The 26,900-nt window shown below is 45.8% G+C and overlaps 1 protein-coding gene across 3 annotated transcripts in view; it reads left to right on the top strand.

Annotated features, from left to right (window-relative positions):
- Window positions 1-26,900, top strand: part of LOC141100202 (uncharacterized) — a 144,772-nt gene that overhangs the window by 67,822 nt on the left and 50,050 nt on the right. The window lies entirely within an intron of this gene.

A 26,900-nucleotide genomic window follows, 5' to 3' on the forward strand; every position in this document is an offset into this window, starting at 1 on the left:
AGTACAGACACAGAGGGCTAATGGATGCATACAGCATGTGGGAACATGATGCGGGAAATCTGGTTATGGTAAGACTTTTGGCTGTGCCACACAGGGATAGATTAGGTTAATGTGTTGAGGCGATAGGCCAGTCTGAATAAATGTGTTTTCAGGGCACGCTTAAAATTGTGGGGATTGGGGACTAATCGTATTGACCTGGGAAGTGCATTCCAAAGAATTGGCGCGGCACGTGTAAAGTCTTGGAGACGGGAGTGGGAGGTTCTGACTATTGAGGATACTAACCTCAGGTCATCAGCAGAACGGAGGGCGCGGGTAGGGTGGTATACTGAAACAAGGGAGAAGATGTAGGGTGGTGCTGAGCCATGGAGGGCTTTGTGGGTGAGGGTAATAAGTTTATACTGAATTCTGGAGTGAATGGGTAGCCAGTGTAATGACTGGCACAAGGTAGAGGCATCGGTGTAACGATTGGTGAGGAATATGATCCTGGCTGCAGCATGCAAGACAGATTGGAGAGGGGAGAGTTTGGTAAGAGGGAGACCGATTAGAAGAGAGTTACAATAGTCGAGGCGAGAATGATTAAGAGAAACAGTAAGAGTTTTTGCAGAGTCAAAAGTAAGAAAAGGTCGAATTCTAGGAATGTTTTTGAGGTGCAGATGACAAGAGCGAGCCAGTGATCGAATGTGGGGGGCAAAGGAAAGCTCGGAATCAAGTATGACCCCAAGACAGCGGGCCTGTTGCTGGGGAGTAATAGTGGAGCCACCCACAGAAATAGCAATGTCGGGTATAGGTACATTAGTAGAGGGAGGAAACAGCAGGAGTTCAGTTTTTGACAGGTTCAGTTTCAGATATAGTGAGGACATGATATTAGACACAGCGTTTAGACAATCGCCGGTGTTTTCTAGAAAGGCTGGCGTGATGTCAGGAGAAGAAGCGTATAATTGGGTGTCATCAGCATAGAGATGGTACTGGAACCCAAATCTACTGATTGTTTGACCAATAGGGGCAGTGTACAAGGAGAAGAGGAGGGGGCCTAGAACCGATCCTTGGGGGACCCCAACAGTAAGGGGAAGGTGAGAGGAGCAGGAACCGGCAAAAGATACAGTAAAGGAGCGGTCAGAGAGATAGGAGGAGAACCAGGAGAGAACGGTGTCCTTGAGGCCAATGGAATGGAGCATAGTGAGGAGGAGCTGATGATCCACAGTGTCGAATGCTGCCGAGAGATCCAAGAGAATTAGCATGGAGTAATGACCATTTGATTTAGCTGTTAGCAGATCATTAGAGACTTTAGTGAGGGCAGTTTCAGTGGAGTGTAACGAGCGGAAACCGGATTGGAGAGGGTCGAGAACAGAGTTTTCTGAGAGATAGCGGATAAGACGGGAGTGGACCAGGCGTTCCAGGAGTTTAGAGATGAAGGGAAGATTAGAGACAGGTCTATAGTTAGCGGCACAGTTTTGGTCGAGGGATGGTTTTTTAAGTAGTGGATGTATGATGGCATGCTTAAATGAGGAGGGAAAAATACCAGAAGAGAGAGAGAGGTTAAATATTTTAGTTAGGTGAGGGGTGACAGCAGGGGAAAGGGACTGGAGGAGATGTGACGGAAATGGGTCACTGGTGCAAGTAGTTGGGCGAGAAGATGCAAGGAGCCTGCTTACTTCTTCTTCTGTGACTGGTTCAAAATCAGAGAGTGAGCTAGATGCAGTGGGGGAGGGAGGACAGTGCATGGTATGAGGTGATTGGGAGATAATTTCCTGTCGAATCTGGTCGATTTTTTCTTTGAATTAATTGGCCAGATCGTCAGCTCTGAGCTCTGTGGTTGGGGCCTGTACTCTTGGATTGAGTAGAGAATGAAAAGTGTCAAAGAGACGTTTTGGGTTATTGGACAGTGAGGTGATGAGGGTGTTGAAATAGGTTTGTTTGGAGAGGTGAAGGGCAGTGTTGTATGTTCTAAGCATAAACTTAAAATGGATGAAATCTTCGTGTAGATTGGATTTTCTCCACAGACGTTCGGCGCACCTGGAGCACCGCTGCAGGAAACGTGTTTGCACCGTGTGCCAGGGTTGTCGCCGTCTGCGTTGTGGTGTTCTATTTATAGGGGGTGCAAATTCATCCAGGGCACTTTGAAGTGTTTCATTGTAATGCTTCAATGCAGAATCAGGACATGAGAGGGAGGAGATAGGGGCCAATGAAGACTGCAAGTTCTTCATAAGTTTCTGGGTGTTAATGGCCTGTATGTTTCTATAAGTCTGGACAGTGGGGGTGACCTGAGCAGCCTGGCAGTTCTTTATAGAAAATGAAAGAAGATTGTGGTCAGGGAGCGGGAGAGGGGAGTTTGCAAAATCATCCACTGCACAAAGCCGAGAGAAGACCAAGTCGAGGGAGTTTCTGTCTTCATGCGTTGGAGAATTAGTAAGCTGCGAAAGGCCAAATGAGGAGGTTAGAGATAAAAGGTGAGTAGCAGATGGTGAGAGAGGAAGAGCAATGGGGATGTTGAAATCTCCCATGATGAGGGTAGGGATGTCACAGGAGAGAAAATGTGGAAGCCAAGTGGCAAAATGATCCAGGAACTGATGGGAGGGGCCGGGAGGACGATACACCACCGCCACTCGCATGGAGAGGGGGGTGTAGAGTCTGACGGCATGGACCTCAAAAGAAGGGAAGACAAGTGAGGGTACTTGAGGGATAACCTGAAAGGTACATTTTGATGATAGGAGCAGACCAACGCCTCCACCTGCTCTATTGTCTGATCTTGGGGTATGAGAGAAGTGTAGCCCCCCGTATGAAAGAGCAGCAGCAGCGGTAGTGTCTGACTGCTGGATCCAGGTTTCAGTAAGTGCCAGGAGGTTAAGAGAATTAGAAAGGAAGAAGTCATGGATGAAGGAGAGTTTGTTACACACTGAGCGAGAATTCCAAAGTGCACAATTAAGAGAGACAGATGGCAGGCAGGGAATATTAATCAGATTAGAGGGGTTTCTAAGTGTAGCAGTTGGGGGGTTTGACTTTCTATAACATGGGGGACCAGGGTTGGGAGCAATGTCTCCTGCGACTAGGAGAAGGAGGATAGAAAGAGTGAGCAGATGGTTAAGTGATTTGTGAGAGCGTCTCTGATGTTGAATGGTGGGACTGACTGGATCTGTGCAATTTAACAATGTGAAAAGAGCGTGAGTGCTATACATAGGAGAGGAAAGGAGTGAGGGGCCGATATGGATGGAGTGTAGAGAGTTAATGCCAGGGCAGTGGATGTGTGTGAATGCAGCGGCCAGGATTAAAATTACACAAATGCAAATGGTATATATTTGTTGTACTCCAAATGTACAGGGAGTAGATGTATATAAATGTCTTACCTGTCTCCTGCCCTGTCTAACTGCCATGTTATAACTGCCAATAGTACTTTGATACATGTACTTCGATTACATGTGCATAAATGCTCCCCCTAGCTAGGTCTGAATATATAGGAGGTTAAGGCTAAGTTTGTTTTTTTTTTCGTTGGCTCTCTCTTATCGTTAATCAATCACACTAAATTGAGACACCAGGACCCAATAAAATGTTGTGGTCAAATAAACACATGTCCAGCACTACATGGATCATAAAGCACTATATACCAGATATAAGCTTGCAGAGTTGAAAACACAGAGATAGCATTCAGGATTAACTGCTTGCTGACATTGAATGGAGACACAGGAGTGGATTCAGAGCAGAGATTGGAAAAGCTGGTTACCAGATATAAGCTTGCAGAGTTGAATACACAGAGATAGCATTCAGGATTAACTGCTTGCTGACATTGAATGGAGACACAGGAGTGGATTCAGAGCAGAGATTGGAAAAGCTGGTTACCAGATATAAGCTTGCAGAGTTGAAAACACAGAGATAGCATTCAGGATTAACTGCTTGCTGACATTGAATGGAGACACAGGAGTGGATTCAGAGCAGAGATTGGAAAAGCTGGTTACCAGATATAAGCTTGCAGAGTTGAAAACACAGAGATAGCATTCAGGATTAACTGCTTGCTGACATTGAATGGAGACACAGGAGTGGATTCAGAGCAGAGATTGGAAAAGCTGGTTACCTGTATGAAGAGAATAGAGATGCATGTCACATTCATCCATGTTTTAACTGCCAATAGTACTTTGATACATGTACTTCGATAATGATTATGTATATATAAAGATTAACTATATACAGTATACTCACATCGTCACCAAGAGGCTTTTAAACATCATCCGTCTGGAATATCAGAGAAGCAACACCAAGTCAGAGAACCCCTGAGAAATTCACAATACTGCACGGGCGTCCCCAATTATGTAGGTATCACCACACTGTACACTACAGGTATCCAAGTTTTTGCTTCTGTCTTGCTTCTCTGGTCTAAGGCTGTGTGCACACGTAGACTTTGGTCCTGCGGATTTGTAAATATCCGCAGGTAAAATCTCAGGTCAAAAGACCTGCGGATTAGCCTGCGGTTTAGCCCTGCGGTTTCACACCTCTGCAATGGAGAAGGTGTGAAACCGCAGCGGAATCCACACAAAGAATTGACATGCTGCGGATTTGAACCCGCAGCATCTGCACAGCGTTTTTCAGTTTACCATTGAAAACAACGGTACTGTACAACGCACCTAAATCTGCTGCGGACCCGCAGCTCCTGAAACACTGCGGATCCGCAGCAGAATCTGCACCATGTGCACATAGCCTAATATAGTAATTTACACTTATGTGTAACTCTAGTTTCATTCTGCCCTTCAAGTGGCCAGCGTTCAAGGTGAAACATACCATGGAATCATCAGACAATGGGCCGTAAGGGTCCCGTTACACATAGCGACGCACCAACGATCCCGACAACACTATGACCTGGCAAGGATCATTGGTGCGTCGCTACATGGTCACTAGTAAGCTACCAAACAGGCCGATCTCAACGACGCAGCAACGATCAGCGATCTGTATAACGACCTCGGTGGTCGTTGGGACCTTGTCCGCACAGCATCTATTGTGACGATTCAGACCTCGAATAGGCGTGCTTCAGCGTTACCTTTTCCACGCCCCTCTTCACCGATTGGTGGCCACTGCTGCGCTCTCATTCTCTGATTGGTCGATGTATTTTACAATGCCCCTTCAGCTCCAATTGGTGGCCACTACTGCGACCTTGTCATAAAAGACAGCGTATTAGCGCTCCCATCCAATTGCTCCCGAGCGCTGGGGATTGTACTATACGGTATTCCTGCAGCGTTCCCGTGCGAATCACTAGTGCGTTGTACGTGGATTTTACCTGCTTGCTTTGCCTCAGCAACCCTGTCTGAGACGCTACTGCGCTATTTCGTGGATTTTCCAACACTTTCTGGATTTTTGCTCCGTCTTGCAAGGTAGGTATTGTTTGGGGTCTCATAATAGGATCTTTGTTGCATTTCTTTTTTTTATAACTCTATTCTACATTTTTTTATGCTTTTACACTTGAAAGCAAATGGGGTGTTGCTTGGCTTCTATGTGTGTACATATGTTTTGGAATGAGCAGCCATTTTACTTTTCCAGAATATCTAATACAGTATATAAAGCTCAATGTGGGTGTGTATATATGTATGTATGTCCGGGACTGGCATCCGCACCGACGCAGCTACAGCCACAAAATTTGGCACAGTCACATGTCTGGACCCCGAGAGCGTCATAGGCTATGTTGTGAGGCGAAATTTTAAACCCGCACGTTCCAATTCACCAAACAATTTTGCCCCTATCTACATAATGGGGGAAAAAGTGAAAGGAAAAGTGTTGGAGGCAAATTGACAGCTGCCAGATGTGAACAAGGGGGACTTAAAGAATGAGAGCGATGGCGCCAAAGAGTATATACCGTACAGTTGCTAAGGTGGGGCCCTGACATGGGATACTCACCACACACGGGGATATGAACACACACACAAAATGCGCCACACACTACCACGTGCTTCAACACATATACCACCCTCAGCACACATTTCACCACACATACACCAACCTCGACACATAAAAGTCGCCACTCAAAAACTCGCCACGCTGTCCCAGAACTGTTTAAAAGATGAAAAATGAGCTGTGATTGGTTGCTATCAGCAAGTTTTCTTTGTAGACAGTTGTGGTAACTGAGCCTATTATTATCTTTTCTATGGTGTTATTGTCCTTCTGTAAGGCTGGAAATAACACAATTTATTACCGTGCCAACACAGACCACCCTCTGACACAGACTGCATGGGGGGAGCCCAGTATCACACAGGATAGGATTAGATATACAGCTCAGCAGTCAGTATCACAGGATAGAAATAGATACATAGCTCAGCAGACAGTATCACACAGGATAGGATTAGATATGCAGCTCAGCACACAGAATAGTATTAGATACACGGCTCAGCAGACAGTATCACAGAATAGGATTAGATACACGACTCAGCAGTCGGTATCACACAGGATAGGATTAGATGCATGGTTTTTATGTGCAATATAATCATTATAATTTGTTATAACTAACCACAGTTGGTTACTATGCCCAGGCAACACCGGGCTCTTCAGCTAGGTATAATATAAAAGCCACAAGGATTTAGATAAAACCACCTCAGACAGAGGTTAAGTAAACCTTAATGTTTTACAATAACAAACAACAAACATATAGAAACTCAGAACTGTTTGTGAAGTTAATAAACAAGCAGTTCTCAAGATTGTGTCAGTGTGAGCATTGTCTGTCTATCTAAATGTTTGACCAGAAATTCTGCTATGTAATGGTCTGAATGCATTATGTATATTTCAATATGGACTCAAAATAGCCATTTTTATATTTGTAGTACACTAGGTCATCAGTATTGTCAAATTCAACAAGATGGGCACTTTGATTGAAGATGTGGAATGGAGATATAATCTCCAAGTCCAAGCTTTGCTCTATTTCCTTCCAAGGAGAATGTGCTCAGTCCAGTCCTCGACGAATTACTAGAAAAGGCATCAGAAGCAAAAAAAAAAAAATTGTTACCTGAACCAAACATTTTCTGGAGAAAGCCTTTTTCGTCCACCACAGAACCAACCTCCTCAATATAAAGGAAAGAGAAAAACGGGACGTTTGTGTTACCCCCAAGGAGGAAGGGGCAGAAACAGTTTTCAAAACCAGCACCAAGATAACCAATGACACCAAAAAAAGACAGAATCTCATTTTTTTTTTTACCCCTTGGCAGATGATTACTTCAAATCAATGGTTTCTAGATTCCTTCAGATTGGATAAAGATCGAATTCTCCTCCTACCCCTGGCAAAGCAAAAAAGTAACTTCTCTTCAATCTCAGAAGCTCCATAAAACTCTGATGTCAGGTCTCAGGGACCTGCAGGTATCAGGGTTGATTTCCCCTGTGCCAGAAATAGAATAGAGAAAACAGAATTAGACTTACCGGTAATTCGGTTACTAGAAACCTTCCACGACAGCATAGGAGGTTGTCTCCACGCCCTAATGGGGGACAGGAAGTACGAGAGGTTAAAAGGTCCCACCCACCTCCCTCTCAACAGTGACTTATAACTGATTACCATAGCACCGGTTACCTTAGGATTCTCAGAATTTTGTCCAAGAATGCAGGGAGGGAAATAGTGGTGTCGTGGAAGGTTTCTAGAAACCGAATTACTGGTAAGTCTAATTCTATTTTCTCTAGCAACCTTCCACGACAGCATAGGAGGCATAGCAATCTATACTGCACTAGGGGGGACAATGGCCTGAAGAACTTTTCGGCCAAAGACTAGATCCTTGTTGGACACAAGGTCCAACCTGTAGTGTTTAGTGAAAGTATGTAAGGAGGACCAGGTTGCTGCTTTACAAATCTGAAGATGCACCTGCCCTTTCAGACCATGAGGTAGAGGTAGATTGTGTTGAATGTGCTTTGATCCCCGTAGGGGGAGTGATGTTCTGTGCCAGGTATGCTTCGGAGATGGCTTTCTTAATCCAATTGGCAATGGTGTTTTTTGCTACCACCTTTCCCTTGTTTGGACCAGAAATATGGTTGTGGTCAATTCTATAGGGTTTGGTACACTCTAAGTAGTAGAGAATTATGCACCTCACGTCCAGCGTATGAAACACCTTTTCCTTAGGGTTCACTGGGTTTTGACAAAACGAGGGAAGAATTATTTCCTGCGATCTACGGAAATCAGACACAACCTTTGGTAGGAACGATGGATCAAGGGAAAGAACTATGGAATAGTCCCTAACTGTTAGGAAGGGTTCCCTGATTGAGAGCTTGGAGCTCTCCTATTCGCCTTGCCGAGGTTATCGCTATAAGGAAGGCCACTTTACAGTAGAAGAGCTGAGGAGTACAGGATGGGAGGGGCTCAAAGGGTGATTGAGGGAGTCCCGTAAGTACCACATTCAAGTCCCCAGGTGGAATGGCGACTAGCCTTTTTGGATGTAGCCTCGTGGCTGATGTGATGAATCTTTTTATCCACCTGTGGTTGGCCAAGTCACAGTCGAACATGGAACTTAATGCTGATACCTGAACTTTAAGCGTGCTGGGTTTTAGACCTAGCTCAAGCCCCCTCTGTAGGAAATCTAGGATACGGGAAATGTTAGGGTTTTCTGGGTCAGGCAAATCTGGCAGACACCATGAGGAAAACTTTTTCCATATTTTGTTATAAAATGGTGACCGGTTTCTGAGATTTCTGGAGGGTTTTTATTACTGCCTCTGATAGCCCCCTGGCCCTCAGGATCTGGGTCTCAGTAACCAGGCCACTAACTTCATTCCCCAGAGGTTTGGGTGATGTAGAGGGCCCTGCAAGAGAAGGTCGTCCTCCAGGGGTAGGTGGAATGGCCCATCTACCTGTAGCTCCATAATTAGTACCAGCTCCTCTTTGGCCATAGCAGGGCTACCAGAATGGTTTGGGTCTGATCCTCCCGGATTTTCCTCAGGGTTGCGGCAAGGATTGGAACTGGTGGGAAGGCATAAGCCAGACGAAACCTCCACCTGTGTGCGAAGGCATCTACCCCCAGGGATCTGTCTCTGGGGTTCAGGGAGAAGTAGTCTCTCACTTGGGCATTTTCTCTTGAGGCCAGTAGATCCACCTCTGGAAGACCCCACCTGTTGACCAGCCTCTGAAAGATTAAAGATTCTTTGGTTTAGGCTCCACTCTCCAGGCTGGATGCACTTTCTGCTCAAGAAATCTGCTTGAAGATTGGAGGTACCCTTTAGGTGGACTGCCGTTAGAGAACGGAGGTGTCTTTCGGCCCAGCAAAATATTCGACCTGAAAGGCCCTCTAGGCTGCTGGATCTCGTTCCGCCCTAGTGTCTGAGATGGGCCACTGTTGCTATGTTGTCCGAATAGACTCTGATATGATGGCCCTGGACCAGGTGTCTTGCTGCCAGAAGAGCTTCCTCCACGGCTTTCAGCTCCCTGAAGTTTGACGATTTTGCACTCATTTTCTGGCTCCACAACCCCTGGAATGGTTGTCGGGACACCACAGCTCCCCAGCCTTTTTTGCTGGCATCTGATGTTACTGTGACCAGGGGAATCTGGGTCCACTTGATTCCCTTGCACAGATTCTTGTGGTCCATCCACCATACCAGTGAAGCTTTCACCTTTCCTGGGGTCTGGACTCTTCTGTTCAGGCAGGTATGATCTCCGTTCCAGCTCCCCAAGATGTGGGACTGGAGTATTCTGGAGTGGGCCTGCGCCCAAGGCACTGACTGGATGCAGGAGGTCATTGACCCTAGTATAGACATGGCTGATCTGAGGGTTGGGGACCTTTTTTCCCTGAAACTTGAGATCCTTGATATTATGGACCTCTGATGTTCCTCTGGGAGGAAGATCATTTGTTTTCTTGAATCTAGGAGGATACCTAAGAATTTTATCTCCTGGGACGGTTGGATCTGTGACTTTTTTATATTTGGGATCCACCCCAACGATTGAAGAATACTCAGGGTTTGAGTCACCTGGCTTTCCAGGATCTGGTAGGAGGCTCCTATTATCAGCAGGTCGTCCAGGTAGGGCACAATGCATATGCCCTGCCCTCTGATGTGGGACACAGCTTCTGCCATAATCTTGGAAAAATACTTGAGGGGCAGAGGATATCCCAAAGGGAAGCACGTTGTACTGATAGTGCCTGACTTCTGTACCCTGGCGGATCGCAAACCTCAGATACTTCCTGTGAGGATGTATGGGGATGTGAAAATAGGCATCCTTTAAGTCTATGGTTGCCATGAAGTGAGACGGCCCTATCAGAGGAATGGCGGTCTTCACCGACTCCATCTTGAATCTGTGATATACAATGTGCCAATTGAGGCCCTTCAGATTTATTATCCTTGCCTCTCCTGTGGGTTTTCTCACTAGGAACAGTCTGGAATAATGCCCTCCTCCCCGTTCCTCCACAGGGACCGGAGAGATGGCGTTTGATTGAAGCAGGAGCTGGATGCCGGTTTTTAGTGCTGGAGTCTCCTGAGGTGGTAGGGAGGTAACTCTTATACCCTGCGGGGGGAAGGATTTGAGTTCTAGCAGCAGGCCCTCCCTGATCATGTTGAGGACCCAGGGGCTGTTGGAAATCATCTGCCAAGAGTGAATAAACCTCGGAAGCTTTCCCCCCCACCGGGGTCGAGTCATTGTTTTTCTTGTGGCTGTTGCTGCTGCTGCTGGGGGACCAGGATGTTCCTGCCTCTCCCTTTAGCATAACTCCATCTTCCCGTCTTTCCCTTGCCTCTCGGCTGGGATGGCTGATTCTGGGGGGGGGCTCGAAAAAGCCGCTTTTTTGTGGTCCTCTGCTCAGGAAGCACCTTCTTCTTATCTGTGGCCTTTTCAAGAATTTAATCTAAGGCTGGGCCAAAGACCTGTTCACCCTTGAAGGGTAAAGAGCAGAGTTTAACCTTGGAAGTCACATCCCCGCTCCACGTTTTAAGCCAAAGGGCCCGTCTTGCGGAATTGGACTGGACCATGGCTCTGGCGGAAGAGCGGATCATCTCCATTGATGCATCGGCCAAGAAGCCTGTAGCTCTCTGTAGTATGGGAAGGGAGTTAAGGAGGTCACCTCTTGAGGTTCCCCGGGAAATATGACTATCTAGTTCCTCTGTCCATTGGAAGAGAGACCTAGAGATACATGTGGACGCCATTCCTGATTTTAGGGAGAAGGCAGAAGTTTCCCAGGCCTTTCTTAGGAGGCTTTCTGCCTTACAGTCCATCGGGTCTCTAAGCTGGGACACATCATCAAATGGAAGGACCGTCTTTTTCACCACTCTTGCCACCTGGACATCAACCTTCGGGATGTCCCATTTAGACTCCTCTCCTTCCAAGGGGAATCTATGCCTGAGCTCCGACGGGGCTGACTAGCGCTTCTCTGGGTACTCCCATTCCTGAGAGATCATGTCTACTATGCTCTTATGAACTGGGAAACCTGTTTGTCTGGGTCCCTCAAATCCTCTGAACATGCGGTCCTGTGCTGACTGAGTAACTGGTTCGTCCTCTAGGCCCATGGTGGCCCGCACAGCACTGACCAGCTCTTCCACATATTCCGCAGAAAGGAGGTATCTCCTAGTTTCAGCTTATTTGGAAGTTCCCGGTTCCCAATTCTCGGAGCCTGAATTATATGACCTCTCTGATACGGATTCCGAGTCCTCTATTTGTATTTTTCGTTTTTTTGGGGATGGGGATCCTACAATCTGAGGAGGAGGTGGTGGTGGTGGGGGAGACAGAGCAGCCAGAGAGGTCTGGACCTGATGAGTAACCAGGCTGCAGATCTCGTCAATTAGTGACGGGTGCTCAGCCCTAACCACCCTATCCGTGCAAGCCTGACACAGTTTTTTCGCCCAATTTGAGGGAAGTTTTGCACTGCATATAGCACGTGTCCGACTTGCTGGTGGTATTGGTGCTTTTGTGGGCAGACTTTTCTCCCTATAAAAAAAGGGGGAGAAGCATTTCTGAGGACCTCTATCCCAGGACCGCACCACTAGGACCCACCCCAGGTAACACTCACTGTGGTTGGGGCAGCGCTGGGCTCTGCAGACGCAGGGCAGGAAGAACCGTCCATGCTGACAGGGGATTTCGTCTTACCTGTCGGCATCTTCCGGCGGGTTAATAAGGGGTTAACCCCGCCCTCAGCGCAGCTTTTCATTTTTTCCCCCTCCTCCTCGAGCAGGTACAGCTGGTGCTGGCGAGCTCCACGCGCCGGCAGCTGAATGGGGGCCGCCATGATAGGAAGTCATCAGACATACCCCGGAAGTGACCGCGCGTGACGTCACTTCCGTGTCACCGCACAGCGCGCAGCAGGAGGAGAAGAGACCGGAGAGCTGCGGGAGGCCTCCGGTCGGGGATCACTGGCCCGCTTTACTCCCTATGGGAGAGCGCGGGTGGGCCAGTTACGGTCCCGTGTTCTAAGAAGACGGGAGCAGCACGGAGGAGGGGAGGCAGCACCACCGACCACCACTGCCCGGCTTAAGAAATTCCAGGTACGCTGCAGCAGCCGGCCACACAGCATACTGAACCTCTCGATGCCCCATGGGGGACATGAAAGACACTGGTGAGAGGGAGGTGGGTGGGACCTTTTTAACCTCTCATACTTCCTGTCCCCCATTAGGGCATGGAGACAACCTCCTATGCTGTCGTGGAAGGTTGCTAGAGAAAAGTTCATTATTCTTTTCTGTTCCTTATAACTAAACCGAATGCAACTTACAGGATAATTCTAAATCATTTCCTACACGAGATACAAGATGGAATCCATAAACTCTACAATCACCTTAATAGGGAAAAACTTTGTTATGGCAACCACTGATTTGCAAGACTCCTATTACCACAGTCTCATCCATCTAACATATCAGAAATTCCTGAGGTTTGCAGCCATGCAGAGACACCAGACCCTACACTTCCAATTTAACACACTACCATTCGGACTTTCATCAGCACCTCACACATTTATAAACATTATGGCAGAGGTAGTGGTGTTGATCAGAAAGCAAAACCTCTGTATCATTCCTTAACACGATTTTCTAATCATGGCTCCCATTGCACCGTTCCTCAGAGAACACCTACAAATAACTCTGAAAATCCTGACCTCTCTAGGATAGCTGATAATTTTTCAGAAATCTGACATGATCCCTTCCCCCCAGGAAAATCTTTTTGGTGGTTCTTTTAGATTCTCAACCGCAAATATCTCTTTACCAGATCACGACCAAATACAGATAAGATCCAAATTCCCCCCTGATGAAGTTGTTTTTTTTTAAAACATCTTTTTTATTGAATTTTTGACAAATACAGCATATTGACCAATGTATACAGTGCCATAGGATAAAGGACACCTTATACAATCTAAGCGTATATATAAGATTAGGTCAATCAGAAACAATATTGCTCAAACAACAATAACTTAACCCCATATGTCCGCAAATCTGCTCGCTCAAAGTGGCTATACTCTGACCAGCCAATTTCTGTATCTATCCTTTCTGATATATTTACTAAATGACACATTTAACCCAAATTACCACTTAAATCTTCTAACATGTACCAATCTGAGTTAATAAAAGACACCATTATCTCCTGTATTTCTCCAGTAGACAGAAACTATTCCATGAATACTCTCCACTTTTTGAAAAACTTTTCCGTCATTTTATCTTTCTGTCTTTCTGCCTCTTTTTTTTCCAAATTCAAGACAGAAAGCAGCCCTGCCCCTATCTCCTTCATCCCTGGAAGTGTTTTGGCAAGACAATTTTGCAAAATTAAATGTTTTGTTACTAGTGTCACTCTGTAAAACAAATCATGCAATTTTCCACCTCTTGTTTTGCCTGTGGTATAGTGGAACAACCAGCTCAGTGGGTCGATGTCCACCCAAAGCCCACACATCTTAAAATACATGTGTTGAGTAGTGTTGAGCATTCCGATACCGCAAGTATCGGGTATCGGCCGATATTCGCTGTATCGGAATTCCGATACTTAGTTCCGATACTTTTTTCATATCTAATACCGGAATCGGAAGTTCCCATAATGCTAGAAGCCCGCTCGATTTGATTCAGCCAATGGGGATCCTCAGAAGTGTGGGCACATCCTGTTAGGCATGTAGGCATGTTAACTACTGGCATGGCTGTGATTGGCTGCTGAAATGATGTCATGATGCACTATAAAAACCGCAGCAGCCACCATTTCGGGTTCACTCTGCTGTGAATTCAGTTAGGGACAGGCTGCTGTTGAAGACTGTGAGGGACAGTTAGAAATCGCGATCATCAAACATATCTATTGCTCTACCCAGGCTACATAATCCACCACTGTAGCATTTTTTTAGCCCAGCAGCGCTGTTTTAATAGCTGTCTGCAAGGGCTGTGTGAGTGCAGACCCACGCTGTGTAGTGTGTCCTGCAGGCACGTCTGCTTGTAGGCCGCCCAGCGTGTGTCTCTGCCTCATACACATTTTTCTTTTATTGCTGCTTTTTTTTTCTCCTGTATAGTGTGCTTCCATATGTATCCATATACGTTGGTTGCAAACACTAAAGGAGTGGACAGCGGAGCCTTTCAGCAGCCTTTCATTGCTATAGCCCATTTCTCTGCACTGTTTTTGGCTGTCTGATAGGTCTCTCTGTGTGTGAGTGCAGCTCACGTTGCAGTGTGTTCTACAGCCACCGCTGGTTGTAGTCTGCTCAGCGTGCGTCACTGCCTCATACATAGTCCTTTTTTTTTGCAGCTAATTTGTCCAGATTTTTGCTCCTATATTAGTGTGCTTCCATCCGCATCCATTGTCATTGGTTGGTTGCAAACACTATATAGTATTTGCTGGCTTGTGCCCTTCAGGGCCAGCCAGACTAGTATCACCCTATTTTTTGGAGCCTCATCAATTGCATTGTAGGTTAGCTTCGTGCATTGTAATCACTCCAAAAAGTTTGTGATACTATAGCTTTCAAACTTTGGTCACATCCTTTTATTTCCCCCCCCCAAAAAAAAAGGAAATAAAGTTCACCAAACACTCCACTTTAGAGTTGTGTAGGCCATATTAGATTATATTAAAGTGTAGTACACACACTCTTAGCCAAATTAGTGTTTCTTATACTGGTTAGCAGGTGTTCAGGAATAAGAACACTAAGCCCCCCCTTTTTTACTTTTCTGCCTATCTTTATCAGTCTACCAAGATGAAGAAGGCAGGGAGTAAGGCACGTGGTCGTGGCCGTGGAGTTTCAGCAGGGAGAGGACTGGGGGATTCAGCAGGGAGAGGACGTGGGGATTCGGTGTCTGCTGCGGCCACCAGTGACCCGGCATCCCCCACTTTTACCAGGCAACAGTCCTTCATGCGCAGCTTTGTAGGACCTCGCCGTACCCCACTGCTGCGTGACGAACAAATTGAAGCCGTTGTCGGATGAATGGCAGCTAACGCATTCACTTCAATGACTTCCGCATCCTTCCAGGGCCAGAGCACTGAAGAGCAACCATCTGTCTCTTCACCACCTGCCAAATTGCCCAGGCAGTCTGGGAGCCCTGGACAGGAGCCATCTCAATCTTTACTTCTGTTCTCAGAATCTGTTGGCTTGGAAAGAGGTGGCCAGCCAAGCAGCATTCTAGAGCTTGAAGAAGAGGGAGTATGCAGTGATGCGCAACTGCTTTGTCCCTCTGAATCTGAAGAGGCGGGTGGGCCAGTGCCTATTGTCAGCACACCTCAGTGCTCATCTGATGATGATGAGACTCAGTTGCCAATTTCTGGTGCGTACGGTGCTGGCGAGACAACCCAGGACCAGCCGCTGCTTGAAGAGGGGAGTGGAGATGATGAGGTCCTTGACCCATCATGGCGTCAGGAACAGGAAGGTGGTGGGAGCAGCTCTGAGGAAGAGATTCCCCGACCGGCCAAAAGAGGAGGGAGAGGGCGGGGGCAGACTTGGTTGCCTGTAGCCTCCACTTTGGCACCCGTCAGGAGCAATCCTCTTCCAAAACAGAAAACGGGCGCTCCCAGGACTTGCAGTGCGTGGTCTTTTTTTGACAGTTGCAGATGACATTTGCTTTGTCAAATGCAAGCTGTGTCATCAGAAAGTTAAACGACGGAAAAATGTGAGCAACCTCAATACCACAAATATGTGGAAACATGTGCGTACCAAGCACGAGGTGGAGTTACACAGACACACTGAAGATGTAGGCCAACCTTCAGCAGCACCTACCACCTCTTCAGCTCGTGTTGGGGCCTCTTCCTCCAGCTCACACACAGCTGGTTCGGCTTCCTCACTGGAACGCCATTGAAGAACCTCTGCCACTGTTGTCCAGAGACCCAGTGAAATTCCACCCACTGAACCACGTTCTCAGTCATCAGCACACTCCCAGGCCACTCACCAGCAATCGGTAGCACAGGCATGGGATAAAAAGCGGCCATACTCGGCAAACCATCCCCGAGCACTGGCTCTGAATGCCGGCATTGCCAAACTACTGGCCCTTGAGATGCTGTCATTCAGGCTGGTGGAGACTGACACCTTCCGGAACTTGATGTCATTGGCAGTTCCACAATACAATGTTCCCAGCCGCTTTTATTTCAGCAGGCAAGCCGTCCCTGCCCTGCAAAAGCATGTGGAGGGAAAAATTAAAAATGCGCTAGTAAACGCCGTCAGTAGCAAGGTCCACCTGACCACCGATGCGTGGACCAGTAGCCATGGACAGGGACGATACCTTTCCCTCACTGCCCATTGGGTCAATGTTGTGGAGCCGGGTACAGATCTGGAGAGTGGCTCTGTACGTATTCTGCCAACTCCAAGGATTGCGGGAATGCAGTCTGTACATATTGAGTCCTCCTCCTACTCTAGTTCCTTGGAATCAGCACTGCATGAGCCTGTTAGGCCAGATATGAGCACAGGTGTGGCCAAACGTCAACAGGCCGTCCTTAAATTAATTTCTTTGGGGAATCAGAGCTACACAGCACAGGAGCTCTGGAATGCCATCAAGCAGGAGAGCGATGTGTGGTTTGTGCCAGCGAATCTGCAGCCAGGTTTGGTAGTGAGTGACAATGGTCGAAATCTAGTGGCAGCTCTGGGCCTAGGCAACCTCACTCACATACCATGTCTGGCACACGTGCTCAATTTGGTCGTGCAGAGCTTTCTGAGGGACTATCCGGATCTTGATGCACTGCTGCACAAGGTTCGCCTAGAGTGTGCTCACAGGCGGCGTTCCAGCATGGTAAGATTACGCATTGCATCTCTGCAACGCCGATTTCGCCTGCCAGAACATCGCATCATATGTGACCTCCCCACCAGGTGGAATTCAACGTTACATATGTTGGAGCGGTTGTGTGAGCAGCAGGCAGCAGTAATGGAGTACCAGCTGCATCAGGCACAAACAAGTCGCACTGTGCGCCGGACACACTTCACCACCACTGAGTGGGCCACTATGAGGGACATCTGCCAAGTTTTGCGTGCCTTCGATGACTCCACGCGGATGGCCAGTGCAGATGATGCACTAGTCAGCATGACTGTCCCCCTTATCTGTCTGCTTCAAAAAACCTTTGAAGCGCGGTCATGAGCCTGCAGCAGCGCACCACTCTTGCCAGATCCAGCAGCAACCCTGGGATTCCGCTTCACCGCAGCCACCACCAGGGCAGGCAGACCAGGCAGCTGCCTGGGGTCCCCGCTCCCCCTGGGGCCCCCAGCTAGCAGCACATCATGCAGCCACTATGGGGCCCCGTGAGGCGGGGGGCCCGCCTACCCCTAATGCCGACTCCCCCAGCCATATTGAACTATACTGGCGTCTGCCCGTACAGTTTAAAGCATAGATGGAGGAGACAGTGTCAGCTGGCGCTTTTTCTCCCATCATTCCGCACTCTGCCTCTGACACGGCAGGTGCGCGATGACGTGTGCCAGGCAGCACAGCCGCTGAGACAGGAGTCGGGAGCAGCGCGGTCATGAGAGGTGAGGAGTGTGTTGTGTTTTTTTTAAATATAACAATGAGTAGTGGACTGTGGGGCCATTCTGGGGGGGGGAGCTGTGGGCTGTGCTATATACCATGTGGGCTGTGCTATATACCATGTGGGCTGTGCTATATACCATGTGGGCTGTGCTATATACCATGTGGCGGGCTGTGCTATATACTATATGTGGGCTGTGCTATATACTATATGTGGGCTGTGCTATATACTATATGTGGGCTGTGCTATATACTATGTGGGCTGTGCTATATGCTATGTGGGCTGTGCTATATACTACGTGGGCTGTGGGGCTATGTTATATACTATGTGGCTGTGTTATATACTATTGGGGGGTATATTATATTCTGTGGGGGAAGCTGTTATATACTATGGAGGGTATATTGTATTCTATGGGGGAGGCTGTGTTATATACTATGGGGGGGCTACATTATATTCTATGGGGAGGTGGGCTGTATTATATTCTATGGGCGGCTACATTATATTCTATGGGGGGCTCTATTAGATTTTATGAGGAAGGATTGCATCATACCCTTTGATGGGGCTACATTATATTCTATGGGGAGGTGAGCTGTATTTTATTCGGGGCTACATTATATTCTATGGGGGGCTGTATTATCGAATATATAAAGCTTAAGTGTGTGTGTGTGTATGTATGTATATGTGTGTGTGTGTATGCCTATCCCGGACATCCGCACCGTCGCAGCTACAGCCACAAAATTTGGCACAGTTACACGTCTGGACCCCAAGAGCGTCCTAAGCTATGTTGTGAGGTGAAATTTTAACCCCGCGCGTTCCAATTCACCCAACAATTTTGCCCCTGTCTACATACTGGGGAAAAAGTGTGTGCGCGTCAAGCCCCGCCCCTCGTTATGATGTCATAATGGTTGCCATGGCGACGCTGATGTCATCATTGGTTGCAATCCCCGCCGCTCATTATGATGTCATAATGGTTGACCATGGGATGGAGGATATGTGATGGGTATATGGGCACTGGACTATGGGATGGAGGATATGTATGACGGGTGTATGGGCACGGGACTATGGGATGGAGGTTATGTATGATGGGTATATGGGCACGGGATTATGGGATGGAGGATATATATGATGGGTATATGGGCATGGGACTATGAGATGAAGGATGTGTGATGGGTATTTGGGCACTCGACTATGGGCATGGGACTATGGGATCAAGAATATGTATGATGGGTATATGGGCATGGGACTATGGGATGGCGAATATGTATGATGGGTATATGGGCACGGGACTATGGGATGGAGGATATGTATGATGGGTATATGGGCAGGGGCCTATGGGATGGTGAATATGTATGATGGGTATATGGGCACGGGACTATGGGATGGAGGATATGTATGATGGGCATATGAGCACGGGACTATGGGATGGAGTATATGTATGATGGGTATATGGGCATGGGACTATGGGATGGAGGATGTGTATGATGGGTATCTGGGCATGGGACTATGAGATGAAGGATGTGTGATGGGTATATGGGCACTCGACTATGGGATGGCAAATATGTATGATGGGTATATGGGCATGGGACTATGGGATGAAGTATATGTATGATGGGTATATGGGCACGGGACTATGGGATGAAGAATATGTATGATGGGTATATGGGCACGGGATTATGGGATGAAGGATAATTATAATTTGTTATAACTAACCACAGTTAGTTACTATGCCCGGGCAGCGCCAGGCTCTTCTGCTAGTATTTATTATATTCTGTGAAGGGTGATTGCATCATACTCAATGAAGGGGCTACAGTATACTAAATGAGGGGGGGCTGCATTATATTCCATGGGGATTAGGATTTCTTGAGTCTTACCGGATCCCCCCCCCCTCCCTTCCTGTTCCTACGGTCTCATTGTCTGTTATTGTTATTGTTGTTTGCATTTTTGTCTGTCTATATTATGATCTTTGGTTTTCTTTCTGTAAGATCATTTCTGTCTTTGAAAATTTCAATAAAAATTTATTGGATAAAAAAAAAAAAAAAAAATTATATTCCATGGGGACTTACATTATACTTTGTGAGGTGGCTGCATTATACTATATGTGGGCTGCATTATACTTTATCGAGGACTATGGGGAATACATTATACTATATGAAGAACTATGGGGTGCATTATACTATGGGAAGTGAATTGTACTGCATGGATGACTATGGCGGTGCATTATACTATACGGAGCACTATGAGGAGTGTATTATACTATGTGGAGGACTGAGCAGTGTATTTTAATATATGGAGGACTGAGGAGTGTATTTTAATATATGGAGGACTATAGGGAGTGTATTATACTATATGGAGGACTATGGGGCATATTATATTATATGGAGGACTATGGGGTGTGCATTTTACAATATGGAGCACTTTATAATATATGGAGGACTATGGGGTGTATTATACTAAACAAGCAAAATGCTTGCCTATTCATCGAGTGATTGGATTGTTTATGCTGGAACAAAAATCATTGTTCTCAGCAGCACATCGGCGGTGTAAACTGTAGATGTGCTGCTGATAACATGATTTTGTATGGAGACAGATTGATCTAATAGTGATTGTTCTGACCCCATCATTCTTTCTCAGACGGTGTAAAGAGGCCGGGAAACAAGCGTTGAACGATTTCAATATTGTCGATCACACTCATTTAGCGGCCTGAACTCAGCGCATGTAACTGCAACCGAAATGCTTCTGTGTGATGTGCAATATGTTAGCATTTGGGGCCCCATTTTAAACTTTGCCTAGGGTCCTACTTTGCCTAAAACCAGCGCTGGCCACCACCCCCAGTAAGCAATAAGACGCATAGATTATAAGAGGTACCGCCATTTTATTAAAAAAGTTTTTTTCCTACTTTTCTCCTCAAAATTTGGGGTGTCTTAGAATCTGGTGCATCTTATAATCTGCAAAATATGGTATCATTCCCAGTTTGCAGTACATTATTTGGTAAAGGAAAAAAAATGAAAATGAAAATTTCAAGTGAGGAGAAAATGTGTTTTTTTTGTGCAGTAAATATGACTGGGCAAAAATAATTCTCCAAGTTGGTACAATTATGGCCATACTAAACTTAAGGGCTTTTTGTAAAGATATAGCTTCTTGGCTAAAAAGAAAACATAGCTTTGTAGAAACCTGATTTAAACAAGCCATTTTTTTCATAATGATTCTCTTTAAAGAGAACCTATCATTTACCGTAAACTATTTTAATTTCTTACCTGGTGTATACATCACTGTTCTCCAGCATCTGGCGTTTTTCATTTGTTAATGCATCTCTCCACTCCTGAGCCTCCTCTGCTCCCTAAAATCGGACTTGTTAGTGCAACCTGGGACGATCCTCGTGAGAAGAGTTTTGAACCACACCCACTTGCATAATATGACTATTTAGTTATAGACATAGAAGACAGGACCACATCTCATGGAAGGAGAACATGAACAAAAGAAAAAAATTCTGCATTTGCACTAGAAAAGCTATTTTCGGGAATCTTTAACTAGTCCTTCTCACCTTCTATTCCAGAATGCTCCTTGCTGCCCTCCAATACAACATGGTCTGGGGGGCAACTGCTGGATGTTGCGATGACATCTTGTCAGTCCTACGCACTGACGTGACCTAATGTAATAGGAAGCTACATCATTGCTTCAAACAGAAATGCGTGAAAGACCCTAGAAACATTGTACAGGCCTAAGATTTCAGCCAGTAATATATATACACACATATACACTCCTATACCCACCTATACACTCCTATACACACCTATACACTCCTATACACACCTATACATATCTATAAACACACATACACTCATATACACTCCTATACACTCATATACACTCATCTACACACCTATACACTCATACAGCTTTTTCTGGCTCCTGATTGTCCATGTAATTGCATTTGCTTTCTGTGGTATGTTCTGCTTACCCATCATTTGGTATCCATAATGTATTCCATTCCTCTTGTCTTTTCCATGCATATCTCCGAGTGGTCAGTGAAACCCCTTTCCCCCTTTTTATGACCTTGCTTAACGATGAACATGTGGTCTGACCAAACACGCCCACATCCCCTCACAGCTGTGAGCCCTTAGGTGCACATATATTCAAAGGCATGAGTCTGACCAGACGTGGTCTGCCATCTTTCAAATTCCATCTTTCAAACTACAGATTTCTAATTACACTACTCTAAAAAGATTACAATTGGCTGGAATTGAGATCGGATGCCATATCTTGTTTAGAAAGCCCCTGATGTACCTAAACAGTGGAAACCCCCAATTATAACTCCAACCCTAACCCTAATTCCAGCCCTAACCGTAACCCTAACCACAAACCTAACCCTAACACACCCCTAACCCTAATCCCTAACCCTAATTTCAACCCTAATCCCAACCCTAATCCAAACACTAATCCAAACCCTAACCCCAACTCTAGTTCCAACCCTAACTTTAGCCCCAAACCTAACCCAAATGGGAAAATGGAAATAAATAGTTTTTTAAATTTTATTATTTTTCGTTAACAAAGGGGGTGATAAAAGGGGGTTTGATTTGCTATTTATAGCGGGTTTTTATGTTTGGCATCTGTCACATGCTAAAAGATGCTTTTTATTGGAAAAAATAGATTTCGCATTACCATATTTTGAGAGCTATAATTTTTCCTTATTTTGGCCCACAGAGTCATGTGAGGTCTTGTTTTTTGCAGGGCAAGTTGACGTTTTAATTGGTACAATTTTCGGGCACGTGACTTTTTTGATCACTTTTTATTCCAATTTTAGGGAGACAGAATGAACAAAAACCAGCAACTCATGAATTTCTTGTTGGGGGGGCATTTATACCGTTCTGCGTGTGGTAAAATTGATAAAGCGTTTTTATTCTTCAGGTCAGTGCGATTACAGCTATACCTCATTTATATTTTTTTTATGTTTTGGCGTTTATATACAATAAAAACTATTTTAGATAAAAAAATAATTATTTTTCCATCGCTTTATTCTGAGAGCTATAACTTTTTTATTTTTCCAGTGATGTAACTGTGTGGTGGCTTGTTTTTTGCGGGACAAGATGACGTTTTTAGTGGTACCATGATTATTTATATCCATCTTTTTGATCACGTGTTATTACACTTTTTGTTTGGCGGTATGATGAAAAAGCATTGTTTTTTGTCTTTTTTTATGGGGTTCACTAAAGGGGTTAATTAGTGGGACAGTTTTGTAGGGCGGATCATTATGGATGCGGGGATACCAAATATGTGTACTTTTATTGTTCAGATTTTTTTTATTCAAATATTTATTTATAGAATATTGATTTTTTTTTTAATTATTACTTTTTATTATTTTTTTAAATATTTTTACAATTATTTAAAAAAATCTTTTATATTTAATTCTTACTTTTACACCAGCTGCTCGCTTCTATAGCATGCAGATCTGCATGCTATAGAAGCTGTAATCGCTGCAGGGATTTTACACTAACCTGAGAGACTTCACTGCGTATGTCAGGAAGTCTCTCAGGTCTGGAGACCCAGATGTCATCATGACGACATCGGGTCTCCATGACAGCGATTGGGACCCTGTGTCATGCTGCAGGATCTCTGGTCCAAAGGCAGAGGGGTTGTCAGAGCTGAAAGCCCATCTGCCTGTTTCCGGAATGCTGCGATCATGCTTGATCGCAGTGTTACGGGGTTAAAGAGCCGGGAGTGGTCCGTGACCACTCCTGGCACTTAGTGCTGGGTGTCAGCTTTGATAATCAGCTGACACCCGGCCGCGTTGACCTGTGACTGATAGGTATGACGTACTATCCTGTCCATGGTCATGCGTGCCCGGGTCACCTGGACAGGATAGTAAGTCAGATGTCAGAAAGGGGTTAAAAGTGAAAGCTGAGCTGTGATTGGTTGCTATGAGCAACAGTTTTCCCACTCCACAACACTTCAGCACACACTGACCGGGTGGGAGAAATCTAGCATCCCCGGGAACATAAGCTCCCAGCCATTCTCTGCCCCCCAGAAAGGAGCAAAGAGCACATGACAGAAATGAATCACCCCCTCCTCTATTACTGCCGTGCTCTATTGGTACGAGCGTAGAAAATCGCATCTTCAGCGGCCACACATAGAGCCGCACTGCCAGGTTACATAACGGCACATCTCCAGGAACTCCCTACTCAGTGCCAGTAGTCTATACATTATACAGGTGATACTGCAAATACTGTATACATGATAAATAGGTGTTACTGCTGTGTATATATGTAAGAAGATGAGCCACAACAGAGTCGGCGATTCTATATGCTTTTTAGGGCCGGAACTAACGGAACTGTCACCACTGTTGCCGGGGGGGGCGATTGGTCTGGGTGGAACAGACCTGAGCACCTGACCGAAGGGGGCGTGGGGGAGATAAAAGGACTGAGCACGGGAAAACAAGAGATTTGGCAGGAAGGTGACAAGGGAGAAGGGTGTAGGTTGACTCCCTCCCCACTACTCCGATGACGAACCTCACATACGCCAATACCTTGCAGAAAGACTCAGTCTCTCAGGACGTACTTACTTCACTGACCCCAGGTGTTCCCGCATCGGTCCGATATACATCGTGCATTGGAAAAGACAATCTTAATCCTTCCGATCTTAGCTGGCCCATGAGAGGTTTGTACATCCCGCGGCCTATCAACCTGTGTGATCCCCGTGTACTGCGACACTCCAGAGGAACCAACAAAAGGGACTGTTTCCAAGGCAAGCAAGCTCGGATACCTCGGCACGGTCAGGAGACAGTGCATTTCGTTCCTGCGCAGCAGAGCCAGAGACTTTGTCCATGGATTGCGACGCCTGCGGGAGCTATTCCAACCTCTCCCCAACAAGAACTTCAACCGATAAGGTGCCTCTCTCATACACCCCTTTTTCCTCCGAATATTGCGTTTTTGTGCAAATTCTGTTGTGCTTCGTGTTCCTGTGCATTACGTGGTTGTTTTCATCTCCCTGCGCAGAGTATTCCTTGTACGCAATTAACCTGTTTAAAGTAAACACTGTTAACCCCTTCTCTGCCTCCTGCTCTTCACTGCATTCAACAAACCTCAATTCCAGTTCCATTACATATATACACAGCAGTATCACCTATATATAATGAGTATACATCTGTAGCAATACATAGATATATACACAGCAGTATCACCTATATATAATGAGTATACATCTGTAGCAGTATTGTCTATATAATGTACTGTATATAGACTGCTGGCTGCTACTGCTGTATATAATCACAGTATCACCTATATAATGTACTAGCTGAAGAGCCCAGCGTTGCCTGGGCATAGTAAACAACTGTGGTTAGTTATAACAAATAATAATGATTGTATCTATTCCTGTCCTGTGTGATACTGACTGCTGAGCTGTGTATCTAATCCTATCCTGTGTGATACAGTCTGCTCAGCTGTGTATCTAACCCTATACTGTGTGATACTGACTGCTGAGCCGTGTCTACTCCTCTCCTGTGTGATACTGTCTGCTGAGCTATGTATCTAATCCTATCCTGTGTGATACTGCCTGCTGAGCTGTGTATCTAATCCTATCCTGTGTGATACTGACTGCTGAGCTGTGTATCTAATCCTGTCCTGTGTGATACTGACTGCTGAGCTGTGTATCTAATCCTATCCTGTGTGATACTGTCTGCTGAGCTATGTATCTAATCCTATCCTGTGTGATACTGAATGCTGAGCTGTGTATCTAATCTTATCCTGTGTGATACAGTCTGCTTAGCTGTGTTTCTAACCCTATCCTGTGTGATACTGACTGCTGAGCCGTGTGTCTTATCCTCTCCTGTGTGATACTGTCTGCTGAGCTATGCATCTAATCCTCTCCTGTGTGATAATGACTGCTGAACCGTGTATCTAATCCTATCCTGTGTGATACTGGGCTCCCCCTGCAGTCTGTGTCAGAGGGTGGTCTGTGTTGGCACGGTAATAAATTGTGTTATTTCCAGCTTTACAGAAGGACGATAACACCATAGAAATGATAAGAATAATAGGCCTCTGTTACCACAACTGTCTACAAAGAAAACTTGCTGATGGCAACCAATCACAGCTCATTTTTCATCTTTTAAACAGCTCTCGGACAGCGTGGCGAGTTTTGAGTGGCGACTTCTGTTTTTCGACTTTTATGTGGCGAGGTTGGTGGTATGTGTGGTGAAATGTGTGCTGAGGGTGGTATATGTGTTGAAGCACGTGGTAGTGTGTGGCGCATTTTGTGTGTGTTCATATCCCCGTGTGTGGTGAGTATCCCATGTCAGGGCCCCACCTTAGCAACTGTACGATATGTTCTCTTTGGCGCCATCGCTCTCATCCTTTAAGTCCCCCTTTTTCACATCTGGCAGTCAATTTGCCTCCAACACTTTTCCTTTCACTTTTTCCCCATTATGTAGATAGGGGCAAAATTGTTTGGTGAATTGGAACGCACGTGGTTAAGATTTCACCTCACAACATAGCCTATGACGCTCTCGGGGTCCAGACGTGTGACTGTGCCAAATTTTGCAGCTGTGACGGTGCGGATGCCAATCCCGGACATACATACACACATATACACACACATTAAGCTTTATATATTAGATATTCAGCAGTCTATATACTGTACATTATACAGGCGATACTGCTACTGATGTGTATATACGTTATATATAGGTGACACTGCAGGATGTGTGTGTGTGTGTGTGTGTATATATATATATATATATATATATATATATATAATACATATATATAGCCCTTGTTGGCGCGTGCAACTAAACAGCGGGCGCACATAGGTCCTTCACACAGAAGATTTAAAGGGCCGGAGGGCCACTTTGTGGTGGGGACCTGCTGGACCATCGGGCATCTGGCCGCCTCGGCAGATGCTCATTCCGGGCCTGATCACATTTGATCGCTATTATTTTGAAAAATAAAGTAACTAATATCAGTCTAAATCAGGGGAGCACAACCTGCAGCCCAAATAAGTTTACTAAAGTCGGAACGAAAAGGAGCTATTTTAAAAAATTAAGTTCAAACTTTGAAAGTTACAAAACTATTTATTCTATAACTGGTACACATAACTGTGTTTAGAGTGGTGAACA

The sequence above is a fragment of the Dendrobates tinctorius genome, unplaced genomic scaffold, assembly GCF_039654945.1.
Source record: "Dendrobates tinctorius isolate UK_male_01 unplaced genomic scaffold, ASM3965494v1 ptg000103l, whole genome shotgun sequence".
NCBI classification, from domain to species: Eukaryota; Metazoa; Chordata; class Amphibia; order Anura; family Dendrobatidae; genus Dendrobates; species Dendrobates tinctorius.